The 12,033-nt window shown below is 40.9% G+C and overlaps 1 pseudogene; it reads right to left on the bottom strand.

Moving 5' to 3' along the window:
- Positions 1-81: 81 nt before the first annotated feature.
- Positions 82-3,323, bottom strand: LOC139461656 (uncharacterized; annotated as a pseudogene).
- Between the last annotated feature and the right edge of the window lie 8,710 nt (positions 3,324-12,033).

Raw genomic sequence — 12,033 nt, 5'->3', positions numbered from 1 at the left:
ACCAAAGAATGTATTCCACATTCCAGCTGCCACAGTATTGATCGGGAAAGCTGGCTTTACACTCAATAGTGCAGTACTGCATATCTAATGGTGGTTTCATTCAAACTTCTCTTTATACAATATGTATATCAACATAGTGCCAGTCGCGATCATGCTTCAGCGTCTGCAAGTTGGACACCTTCACCATCACATGATCTCCAGCATATAACTGAGCCAGTCCACCAGCATCACTCGGGTACTCCAGGTGAGCTCCGTCGTTGATACCCTCTTTACACTCAGTCACAGCATTCTCAAACAACACGACCTGTGTCTGGCTGGAGGCGCTATAGCGGACAACCTGGTGCTGGAATGTTTGGAGTGGCTTGTCATCCTTCCTGTTGTCCTCGACGTAGAACTTGACGTGACTTGTGATATGGTACACTCCTGCTGCTGGTACTGTGATGGAGCCGTTCTCGTAACTCATCCCGTTGTACAGGAGTTTTCTGTCTGACCCATCAGGGTTGGCCCAATTCCTTAATGTTTTTAACTGAGTCCAATGACCTGAATTAATCAAAATCGCTTTCGTAAGACAAAATGGGTTTTTGTAGAATACTAGCTTTTGCTCCCCCGTGAGATGCGTTGTTTATGAGATTATACATACGTATAATCGTGTGTCATCGAAACATAACAAACAGTGCATTACAAAATGTCAGTGGTTATATCAATTGTATAGCAGAAGATAGCATACCCGTAGTCACTACATCAAAGTCAAGACCAGAGAAATGTGCCACTGGTTTCAGCAGGTTGAGAAACTGCAGATCTGGATGGCCGTCCCCATTATCCCCATCATCTGAAGGTTGATGGAAGATGTACATTATTAAAGGATTGTAGTTGGCGAATGGTACCAAATGATGATCTATTAACGACATACTCATATTTATTTCCTCATACATTTTACGCTCAAATTTATGCAACGCTCAAATATAGAACGTGTGAGCAGTAAAGGATGGTACATCACTACATCGGGTTTTATAACAGTGAAACTATAAGCTTTAATCACACTTAAGGAAGACATCAGTTTCGACAGATTCTGACAGTAAGTGTTCCTGCTTAATACAGTTACATACCACGCCTTGTCCGTTTCACTATTGCTTTGAAAAATTGGAAATTCATTGATGCCATGATAAATGTTTCAGAAAGAAGGACCGTGCGTGGTTGGCATTGGGCCCTTTCTAAAATATTTATGATAAATTTAATTTGTGATACTCTATTAAAGTTAAATTCTTGGAGGAATATACATCGAATTTGTCAAAGGGCGTGATCATGAACAAGACATCAGATGTTGATATTTTCAGGCAATATTGTTAAGTTTGTATTCACCATGCTCCGTGTGTGTAGTCGAAACACCATTCATCAACATGCTTTCGTAGACCTAGACAACAACAGACATAAGCAAACTATCTGTCACTGACGAACATATTTTGTGTAAAAGGACATTAAAGTTAACAATGTTATCTTGGGTTTGCGGTTGTGATCGTGATGTTGTGAAAGTAGGCAGTGAAGTGAATGAAGACTGTCAAACCAATCACATCCGTCGTGGATGGATATGGATAAATGTCCTTATTTAATTAGTAGTAGAAGTAGTAGTTGTAGTAGTAGTAGTAGTAGTAGTAGTAGAAGTAGCAGCAGCAGTAGTAGTAGTAGTAGTAGTAGTAGTAGTAGTAGTAGTAGTAGTAGTAGTAGTAGTAGTTACCTCATGCAATAATGACTTCCATTCTGATCCTGTGAGATTCTGGCTCTCAAGGTTTGATGACAAAGTTCGGTGTGTGACGAGTGCTGCAACCACTACGCCAGTGAGTATGTTCAGGATGAACAAAAAGGAAAGAAGACAGGTCCATTTTGTGGCAGTTTTGTTCCTCTCACTGGTGCACTGACAATCACAATCCACTAAAATAAAAGCAACAGCACCCTTATAATAATTATAAGAACTCTTCTAAAAGTAACCCAAAATGTTTGTATGAAGCATGACTATGAAGAATTAAATACATTACACCTAAATATTTGGAAAGTACGTTCAACACGTGTCAAGTTTACAATACAATAATACCGGGGTTCGGGTCCATGATTGAATCAGTAAAATGGGGATCTGGCCAAAAATGTCCATTTGCCAGGCCACTGTGATGTAGCTGGAATGGTGCTTGCGTTAGAAAACAACAAATAAGTGAACAGATATAGCACATTGTATCAATATTATACTCTCACTTGGTTAAACACTGCATATGGGGCACGGCGAAGACGACGCAGTTCGCAGCGCTGAGTTGCCTTCTTTAGTCGGGCCAGAATCCAATGATCGTTGACTCGCCTCCCAGAATCTTTACTTGTCAGCACAATACCCGTGATCATGTGTTTCACCAGAGCAGTAAATGTCAAGAACCTACAACACGCAAGGGGTTTCTCTCAAATAAGGATGAATTGCCATGTAATATACTCACTCACCTACAAGTAGCACTTGAAACACTTTGAACAATAGGAAAGAAAATCCATAATTCTTACTTCTCAGGTTTCCTGTACTTTTCTTTGACAGGTTCGCAAGCATGAGTGGAGAAATATGTGAAGGATACAATATACTTATATATAAATCTGACATGTCTCTATTTCTATTATTATTGTTATTAATATGGTATTATCAAATCGCTCTGTATGTGATGCTGACAACATGGATAAGCCACGTAAATATCAACCACATGCGAGCTTGGCTAAATATTAGCTAAGAACACTATAATGTACAGAACCAAACAAATGCACACACACACACACACACACACACACACACACACACACACACACACACACACACACACACACACACACACACACACACACACACACACGCACGCATGCACGCACGCACGCACACACACACGCACGCACGCACGTCCCTCATCTGTTAGCACGGTTAACAATCACCCATGAAACATGGCCTGACCACCCGGCCATGTGACATGGGTGACAAATGGCACGGGAACAGATAGTTCTAATCAATATAGGTGATTTCATCAAACGTCATTTGTGACAATTTTGGAATAACCACATGTCTATAATAAAACGTTTTGAAGGCTTTACTGGGCCTAGACGTTGTAACCCCGATCAAACAGCGTTTGACTCTTTACAATCTTCACAGAAGGAGCATATAGCTGGAATAGTGCTCATATACAGAGAACGTGGAATGTTGGCTATAGTTGACTGAAACATACTCACAGCTACATGTGTCATCTTTGAAGTTCACCCGTGTACAATTCAAACTCGACAAATGAAATAGACAAGAAGAGTCTCTCGACACAAAATGCAAACACATGGGTGTTTTTCTGTCATGTAGTATGAATACAACCTTCCTGATTACCCAATGAGGAAATGAATTCACGATGAGGAAATACCCGACATGCTCTTTGAATGAGTTATCTTAATTTATAGCGAAAATGGATATAATTATCATTAAACCGCCCGCATATTCTCAGAAATAAGCGGGCTACTGTAACTTGACAATGCCCTCATATTACTTGACGACGGGCCAAGAAACAGCAATATCACGGCGGGGGACACCAGGATTGGGCCTCACACATTGTACCCATGTCAGGAATAGAACCTGGGTCTTAAGCGTGACGAGCGAACGCTTTAACCACTAGGCTACCCGCCACCCACAACGGTCTTCAAGTTCCTTATACTGGCGGCATTACACATTTGGGATACCGCAAAAACAAATTCAATTTGTGTTATTTAGCTCGGACAATATGGCGACAGTAAGTATAGCAACGGAGACAAGTAACTGGGCTGCATATAAAGTGGTGTAAATGTTATGATATTGAAAATAACAACATAATATTTTCATCATTCGCCTGAGGTGGCATTGAAGACACCAGATGACTGAAAACAGCCTGTGTTATGTTGTTCCAAATATCAGCTAAAGATCGGTCCAACTGAGCTAGCGTTACAAACCGGTTCTGATCCTGTCGTAGGCGTCGGGCTGACTCATCCCAGACATGTTCTGTTGGGAGAGGTCTTGGGAAACAGCTGGCCGTGGCAGTACAGCAAGGTTATACTGCCTCAAAATGTCTGTTACAACACATGCAGCATGAGGGCGGGCATCATGCAGCTGCCACGTGACGTTACGCTGCACTATAACCAACCATACTGTGGAGTAATTGAAGCTGAAACTTACAGACTAGAATGGCCATCAATGCATCAAGGCCATCAATGGAGCATCAATGCAATTACGTTTACGTTTCCGAAACATGTACAAGCTACAAATAGTATGGCGTTAGAGGGTCGAATCCCAGCAACAGTGGCTGAGCGTTCATTTCTGCAATATGTAGAGCACCCCAGTAAAGATTTGGGTTACAATTGGTCTTCAGCAACCCATGCTTGTCTTAAAAGGCGACTAACGGTATAGGCTATCTGACTTGGTTCATGCATGCCTTCGTCTTCAAGTTACGTAGATCAATGCTTATTATGTCAATCATTGGGTTGTATTGTCTATACACCGATCGCTGTCTTATAGCTAAATGCAGTGTTAAACAAAACCAACATAGCATAGAATTCAAAACACTTCCTGATTCCACAGATAGATTTGTCAGAAAGATCTTGATTCATTATGGTATGAACCGGGAGCTCTAGAAACCTGACACACGCCGACAGATAACCATTTCCATACTGATAAATCTGGTTTTAGCACTGGATTTCATCAGCACATCTGCACGCGAAGCCACCCTCCTCAGGAGTGTGTATATATCATCGTTCTTGAGACATTTGAGGATACGTGAACTGATATAAAACAAAGTCACCACTACAGGTGACATGCACAGCGGGGATATTTCACTGGATTATGCGTTTTTGAAAGCTTACTATTCTTGTACAGAACATTCTTGTGTGGATTAAAAGCTCATCAAAACACACATATTTGCCGATACTATCACTTGTGGCAAGAGCCCGGTTCAAGGCAATTTTAGCCAAAGCTCTCAATTTAATTGGCTTGTGTTCTCTAAGCTACACATCCCATTTTCTCAGACTATGAGCAGTTGCCACAGTATCGGCAATGGGGCTACTGCTTCGTGAACTTTAAACCTCGGCTAGATGGAAATCAGAAGCATGGACGTGATATATTCGAGAACAAACTTTCATCCATTTTTCTAGCCAAAGCTGAAGCTGATCTGGCCCCTTGGCTCGTTGACTCGTTGTATGTCTATTGGGCGTGGAAGAACCTGTGACGACTTGCCTCCAATACCCAATTCATCATGGAGCGGATTGGAGCCAGGATTGTCATGATGGGAAAGAAATGGATATCAGCTGGTACACATCAACATACAACGGATCCGGTCTAACCCAACCCTCCTCCACAGATCCTTGTGATAGTTAACGAGCTCTACAAGGCCATCATTTAAGAATATGATAATTTAAGAGACTTGCTCACCAGTTCCACTATAAGGTTATGGAAGGGAGTAATTAACGGAAGCGCCATTGAAAGCAATTTTTAATGGATAGGGGTTAACAGATATGTGAGATGAGATGAAATGGAGTTTAACGTCGCGTCCAAGATTATTGCAGTTATATAGCGACGTGCATGCATGTGGTTGCTTGTACTAGTCCGGACTGAAGCCGATTTATAGTGCTAGCACACTGAGATACCATGCCGCAGTTAAACGTGAATATCCCATTCAGACACAGTATACTGACCCCGAGCCGACCGGCTTGTTAAAGCCCCTTAATGCCGAGCGCCAGACAGGGTGACAACAAGTACCATCTTTTAACGTCTTTTGGTATGACGCGACCGGGAATCGAACCCAGGACCTTCTGCTCTCCTCCGGGCGGACGCTCTACCACTAGACCACGGAGCCGGTCCTAACAGATATGTAACAGCATAAGCTATCAAGTATGACACTGTTGACAAGGACTCTGGGATAAACTTGGCTGGTGATATTCACGATCACTTGTCTAAGATTGGTGCTGCTGTCTTCGTCCACTGTTATTGTCAACGAGAGACATGACGCTCTGTTCTCGTGGATTAAACAGTCGATCTATGACGTGTTTGGCAAGAAACCTTTACTCTTGGTGTTATCAACCAATTCTATGTCGTAAACAACCACTGATGAAGAAAGGTAAAAAGTCAAGGCTTGATTTCCCAACAACACGGATTCCATGTAACGAAAAATGTTTTTCAGCGCTGAAGACTATATGAAGGATTAGTGAAAATCAGTGATGGCACAAAGTGTAGGTTAATAGGGTGTTTGCCTCAGACCAATAGACACAGTTATGCTCAAATCGTAAGCTCTTAGAATTCGTGAGTGCAAAGTGGGACCTTGCCAATTCCCCATGTGAAAAATGTATACTCAACAACAAAAGTTCCTGTGACACCAATATTTTAGTGTATGTTTCAAACAACTAAAGTTTGGTTTTCAGTATTGTAGTACATGTATGGAATCAAGTCACAGAAAACTGCTACAGAACTGCTACAGAAAAGTATGCATTCCATGCAAAAGTTGACTTTTATGCAAGCCCCGTGAAGTTTCAATACCATTGTTTAGCATCGTGCTGACAACAGCAACAAAATTACGCAATTATTCAACATTACGAAATGCCACGCCTGTCCGAAAATGAGCGTCTGCGAGCCATTGGTATGCTTAAAGCAGGATGGAGTCAACGTGATGATGCATTTTAACGTCCACAGAAACACCATTTGGTGTTTATGGCAACGTTGGCAACAGACGAATGCAGTCAGAGACCATCCTCGGAGTGGCAGGCCACGCGAAACTAATAATCGACAAAACAACTGGATTCGAACAACACACCTACGAAATCGATTCCAGCCAGTAACAGTGACTGCGAGAAGCATCCCTGGCCTTCGAAGAATATCTTCACAAACCGTACGTCGTCGCCTCAGATGTGCTGGAATTGTCGCCAGACGACCCGCCAGACGTCCCATTTTGACAGGAAAGCACCGTCAAGCACGTCTACAGTGGTGCAGACAGCGTCTACGCTGGACGGCCATTCAGTAGGGACAAGTTCTATTCACTGACGAGTCTCGTTTTCACCTCAGCCACAGCGATGGACGGATTCGAGAGTACCGACGTCGAGGTGAACGTTACGCCAATCATTGTGTCATGGAAGAAGATCGGTTCCGGGGGCGGCAGCGTTATGATATGGAGTGGGATTACAGCAAGACAGAGGACCCTTTTGATAGTGGTAGATGGAAATCTCAATGGACAGCGCTACTGCGACGAGATCATCGACTGTTGCTCTACCGTGTTTGCGTCGTCATGGCCAAGGCATTACCTTTCAACATGACAACGCCCGGCCATATATTGATCGACTTGTTCAGGATTCTCTTCAACAAAACAACCTGAATATCATCCCCTTCACGGCTCGCTCCCCTGATCTCTTACTAATCTAGCACATGTGGGATGAGATGGATCGGCGGCTACGACGTCAACCACGTCTTCCACAGACACTCCAGGAACTTCGAAACATGCTCCAGCAGACAGATACGGACAGATATCCCACAGGACTTTGTGCGACGCCTGGTCCATTCCATGAGACGAAGATGTGTTGCTTGCATTGCAACCAGATGTGGACACACACGCTACTGATTTGTAAATGGACATTTTGGCATGTTCATGTTTTTTTTATATGAAATCACGCATTTTCTGAAGTCAGTATGGCAAATAAAACCATTTGAACACTTACAGGAGTCTTTTATCTTTTGCAAACCGAAAATGTTTCAGATTTGGTAAAAAACAACTTTGCATTAAATCTTATTCAATGTCACAGGAACTTTTGTTGTTCAGTATATGTACATAATAGACCGCAATAACAGAATATTGATATCTGGAATATATCATACAATATATCACAAAATCATTTCAATGTAGATAAATAATATAAATAAAAGTATCTATAAACTTTCCAAAAACAAAGCAAAAATGTTATGGTTCAGCAACTTTTTATACCATTTCTTAAATATAAACAACAAAATCGTTTCCATAATCATAACAAATCTCACCTTAATGCAGAGTCCATTCTTCCATTCCGACTGTATCATAAACATGTATCTCTGAATCACTATCAAATAGGTTTCATCAGATATTTCTTATGCAAAAATGTTAGGTTTTTTTCGTCGTAAGTTTTTAAAGAATAGACAAATGAATATGTATTATGATACAAACCCTTGAAGTCGTGAAAACATTGACAGGGCAGTTCACAAATTGGGTGTGGGCACATGTGACATTCAAGCAACACATGAAACCTACACCACCACCCACATACGCATCTATTTCATTTATAAATTCATTCACAAACATACCAGAACACACCATCAAACGTGGACATTTGAACTCATAGGGGGATTTGAGCCGAGGGGAGTCATTTGGGCCTTCGAGGGTTGAGTGCTCTGAGCCTAGGCTCAAAACACGCAAGAGTTATCTCTGCCTAGGCCCAAGTCACTCCAGTGTGACTGGAGCCGGGAATTGAGTTGGGCCTCCCACACAGGCAATCCTAGTGATCCTCAATGCACATTGCTGCGCCCATGTTTCACAAACACAAGTGTGGTTATTTATCTCACGAGTAACTAACTACCGGTTTAATTATTAAGCATGTAGTAACATAATTGAATTGATCAGTTAACAGTTAATTTGTCCAAAGTCTAGTTGGGAATGTGCATTCACCGAAGTGAAACGTATGGATCGGGAATAATGTTGCACTAGGTTATGTTTTTTCATTATATATTTCCACACATCAAACAAAAATATCTTTCATTAGGGTTTGATGTATTAATATTTCCTTAAGGGGGAGTTTTATGATCGATTTCTTTTAAACTTATAGTTGAAAGTTTACTTGCAAGATGAAATAGTTTCTGTTGGTCATGTACTGAGTGAGTGAGTATGGTTTACGCCGCTTTTAGCAATATTCCAGCAATATCACTGTGGGGGACACCAGAAATGGGCTTCACACAGTGTACCCATGTCGGGAGTGGAACCCGGATTCTGTTGTGATTAACACAACGCAACCCGTATCAATAACTAGGACAGTTGTTGTCTGTCTCAGCGCAGACAACTAACTATAGGTTTCACCATAACACTGGAACGTTAGTAATAAAGCGTAATGACACCCATTGATATTTGATATTTGCAGTCCACATTGTATAAATACTAGGGAACAGGAACATCCTCTGTTAGAAACTTAATAGTACGAGTTGTGACACAGTGCGGTTTTAAATATCACAATACATACTATCTCATGTAATGCATATGTATGCTGCATTACATTGGGTTTTCCCGACATTGAACTCACCCGCAATGACATCAGTGAAACGCTTTTCAACGAACCGTTAAATCCAACTCTTTCATAAAGAACATTATGTATTCATTTGTTATTTAAATTATCGATGATATTCGACAGTTCATGAGTAAGTGTGCGTGCGTACTTGCGTGCGTGTGTGTGTATGAGTGCAAACTATGTAATCCTAACCACGTGCATGTCACTGCTAAATGACTTCTATAATACTGTAAGCCCTTTCGGTCAATGTGCAGAATGCATTTGGAGAACGTCCGTGGGGGGAGGGGGCACATGTGGCCCTGTCGTCTAAGGCGCCGCTATTCGCTGTGCAGGGTTGCGTCCCTTGGGCACGCCAGAAACCTATGATTGTGGGTTCGGATCCCGGTTCGCCCCGATTATGTTTCTAGGTTTGTCAGCACCATACCCGTGTTCTTGGGTTTCACCGAAGTGGTAAACGTCTGGGACCTGTATCCCTTGGGGCTTTTCTCCCGAATTAAGAGCTGTCGGGTAGCCTAGTGGTTAAAGCGTTCGCTCGTCACGCCGAAGAACCGGGTTCGAATCCCAACATGGGTACAATGTGTGAAGCCAATTTCTTGTGTCCCCCGCCGTGATATTGCTGGAATATTGCTAAAAGCGGCGTAAAACCAAACTCACTCACTCACTCAATTCTCCCACATTAAGCTGACACGACGTGATATAACTGGAATACTGTTAAAGGCGGCGTCACACCCATCTCACTCACTAACTCACACTCACTCTTCGTCACTGGAGTAGTTGTGGTTAAAGCGCTCGTGCATTGTGAAAAAATTAACACACATCACCCATATCCTATTATTTAATCGGTAAATTTCATAATTCGTACGATTTTCCTCGGAACGTAAGAAACGCCCATTTACTTAAACATTGAACTACAACCGACACGCCAGTCATAGTATATGGAGTATATGTTTACCTTCCTTGTTCCGGAGATAAACTGTCAGAGATAAAAATAGACTTTGAATACGAGGATGACGTGGTGAAATACAGTTCACTATCAGGAGTCCGTGTGACAACGATATCAGTGGAATTGTGTCTACGTTATTGTCCGAGTAACTCTCCATTCCTTAAAAATAATTGAGCCGAGGCCCGACAGGAGCGTCTACTGAATCGGACGCCTGGGGTCTCCCGTGCAGTATGTACTTTCTGAGCGAGTGGTGAGTGGTGAGACATTAGGATTCTTTTGCAGGACACTTTCTCTCAAGTTTCACAAATGAAGGATTAAAAGTAATATATACGTAACCTACGTGTAGGGAAATTGTAAAGTGAATATTTAGAGAATGTATTGGACTTGAATATAAATAGAAAAGCTGTCACTGTTTGGCGTGGTGTGTAATCTCTATAATTCACTTCTAGGTTAGATGACGTATGTCGCACCACAAGGAAACTGAATATGTGGTTTATAATACACCTTCCCTGTATTGCATGTGTAAGGTTACAGCAAGGTATTTCCTGCGCTGACTATGCTGATGTTCAGATAAGCATTATAAGTATAAGTATAATGAATTATTCAAACCTGGTTTGAGTCCTGTCTACGGTAAATATGAAGGCAGTACATTAATAATATGATTTTTTAAATATTAAAATGCCGAACGTATATTGAAAAGGTTTCATACATGGCTGTGATATTTTTGTGAATTTTCTAATTTCTATTTAAACACTGTTATCATAATATGGTAAAAAAAAGAGTATGTTTATCATTTATTTCTGATATCTTATTATTTGATTAAGGTTTATATTTTATCAGTTTGGAAAAGAACTTCTGTTTGGGTTCTAAAACAAAATATAAATGAACGTTATTCTGGATCGCATAAACATGCAGATCACTCACAATGACAGGTTCAACCCTTAGTCACAGTCATGTAGTACTTTCTCAGAAAAGCGTGTCTGATTTGGTTGAAATCGGGTGATATGTTCCTACAAATTTGTTGATTGATCGTTACAATATTTCAAATGATCGTGTTATTACATGGTATACCTCTTTAAACAATCTGTGAACAGAAGAGCATTTGATATTATCTTTGTCCATATATGCAGCATAATATAAACAGTGTGAACAGGTAGTTGAAGGTAGGGAGCAAATTGTTAAACAAAATAGTTTGATGGTCATGAGAGGCCCATAAGTGGGTCACATTCTGATTGTAAACTTGTAAAACAACTAGATATGATTAAGTAGATGAAAGTGTCAACAAATAACACCCGAACATATCAATCTAGTTAGGCGAAGACAGCGTAAGTTTACTTAAATAAGTGTACTACAATACAATGTGTACAAATAACATACTTCAACATAAAATACGCCCGTGTCAGACAGATGTAGTTTGAGACATACAATAAATGACAAATATTGCAGTAAAACAGATTTATAACAGACACATACATATCTTATATTAATGCCATACATATGTATAAAATACTATGATATCCAGTGTCTTTTGTCTCTAGTCTATAACTACCCTAGACTTCAGAATCACAGCTTTGTTTTAAGTCTTATTTTGTCTCACTGATCAGAATGACACGCTTGAACATTGTCGTACACCCAAATTCCTCTCATGCACGAAGATGTATTTGTAATGATAGAACAAAAGAAATGATAACGTCACTTGCAGTACGACCAATTGAGCAAATGAGGGTATTTATGGATAATCTACGATGAATGAAACATGCGCACTAAACTATGGCTTATGATATCAAGCT

The sequence above is a fragment of the Haliotis cracherodii genome, unplaced genomic scaffold (assembly GCF_022045235.1).
Source record: "Haliotis cracherodii isolate W230 unplaced genomic scaffold, xgHalCrac1.p SCAF_15, whole genome shotgun sequence".
NCBI lineage: Eukaryota > Metazoa > Mollusca > Gastropoda > Lepetellida > Haliotidae > Haliotis > Haliotis cracherodii.
The sequence above is the reverse complement of the archived record's forward strand: the minus strand, read 5'-3'. Positions and strand labels throughout refer to the sequence as shown.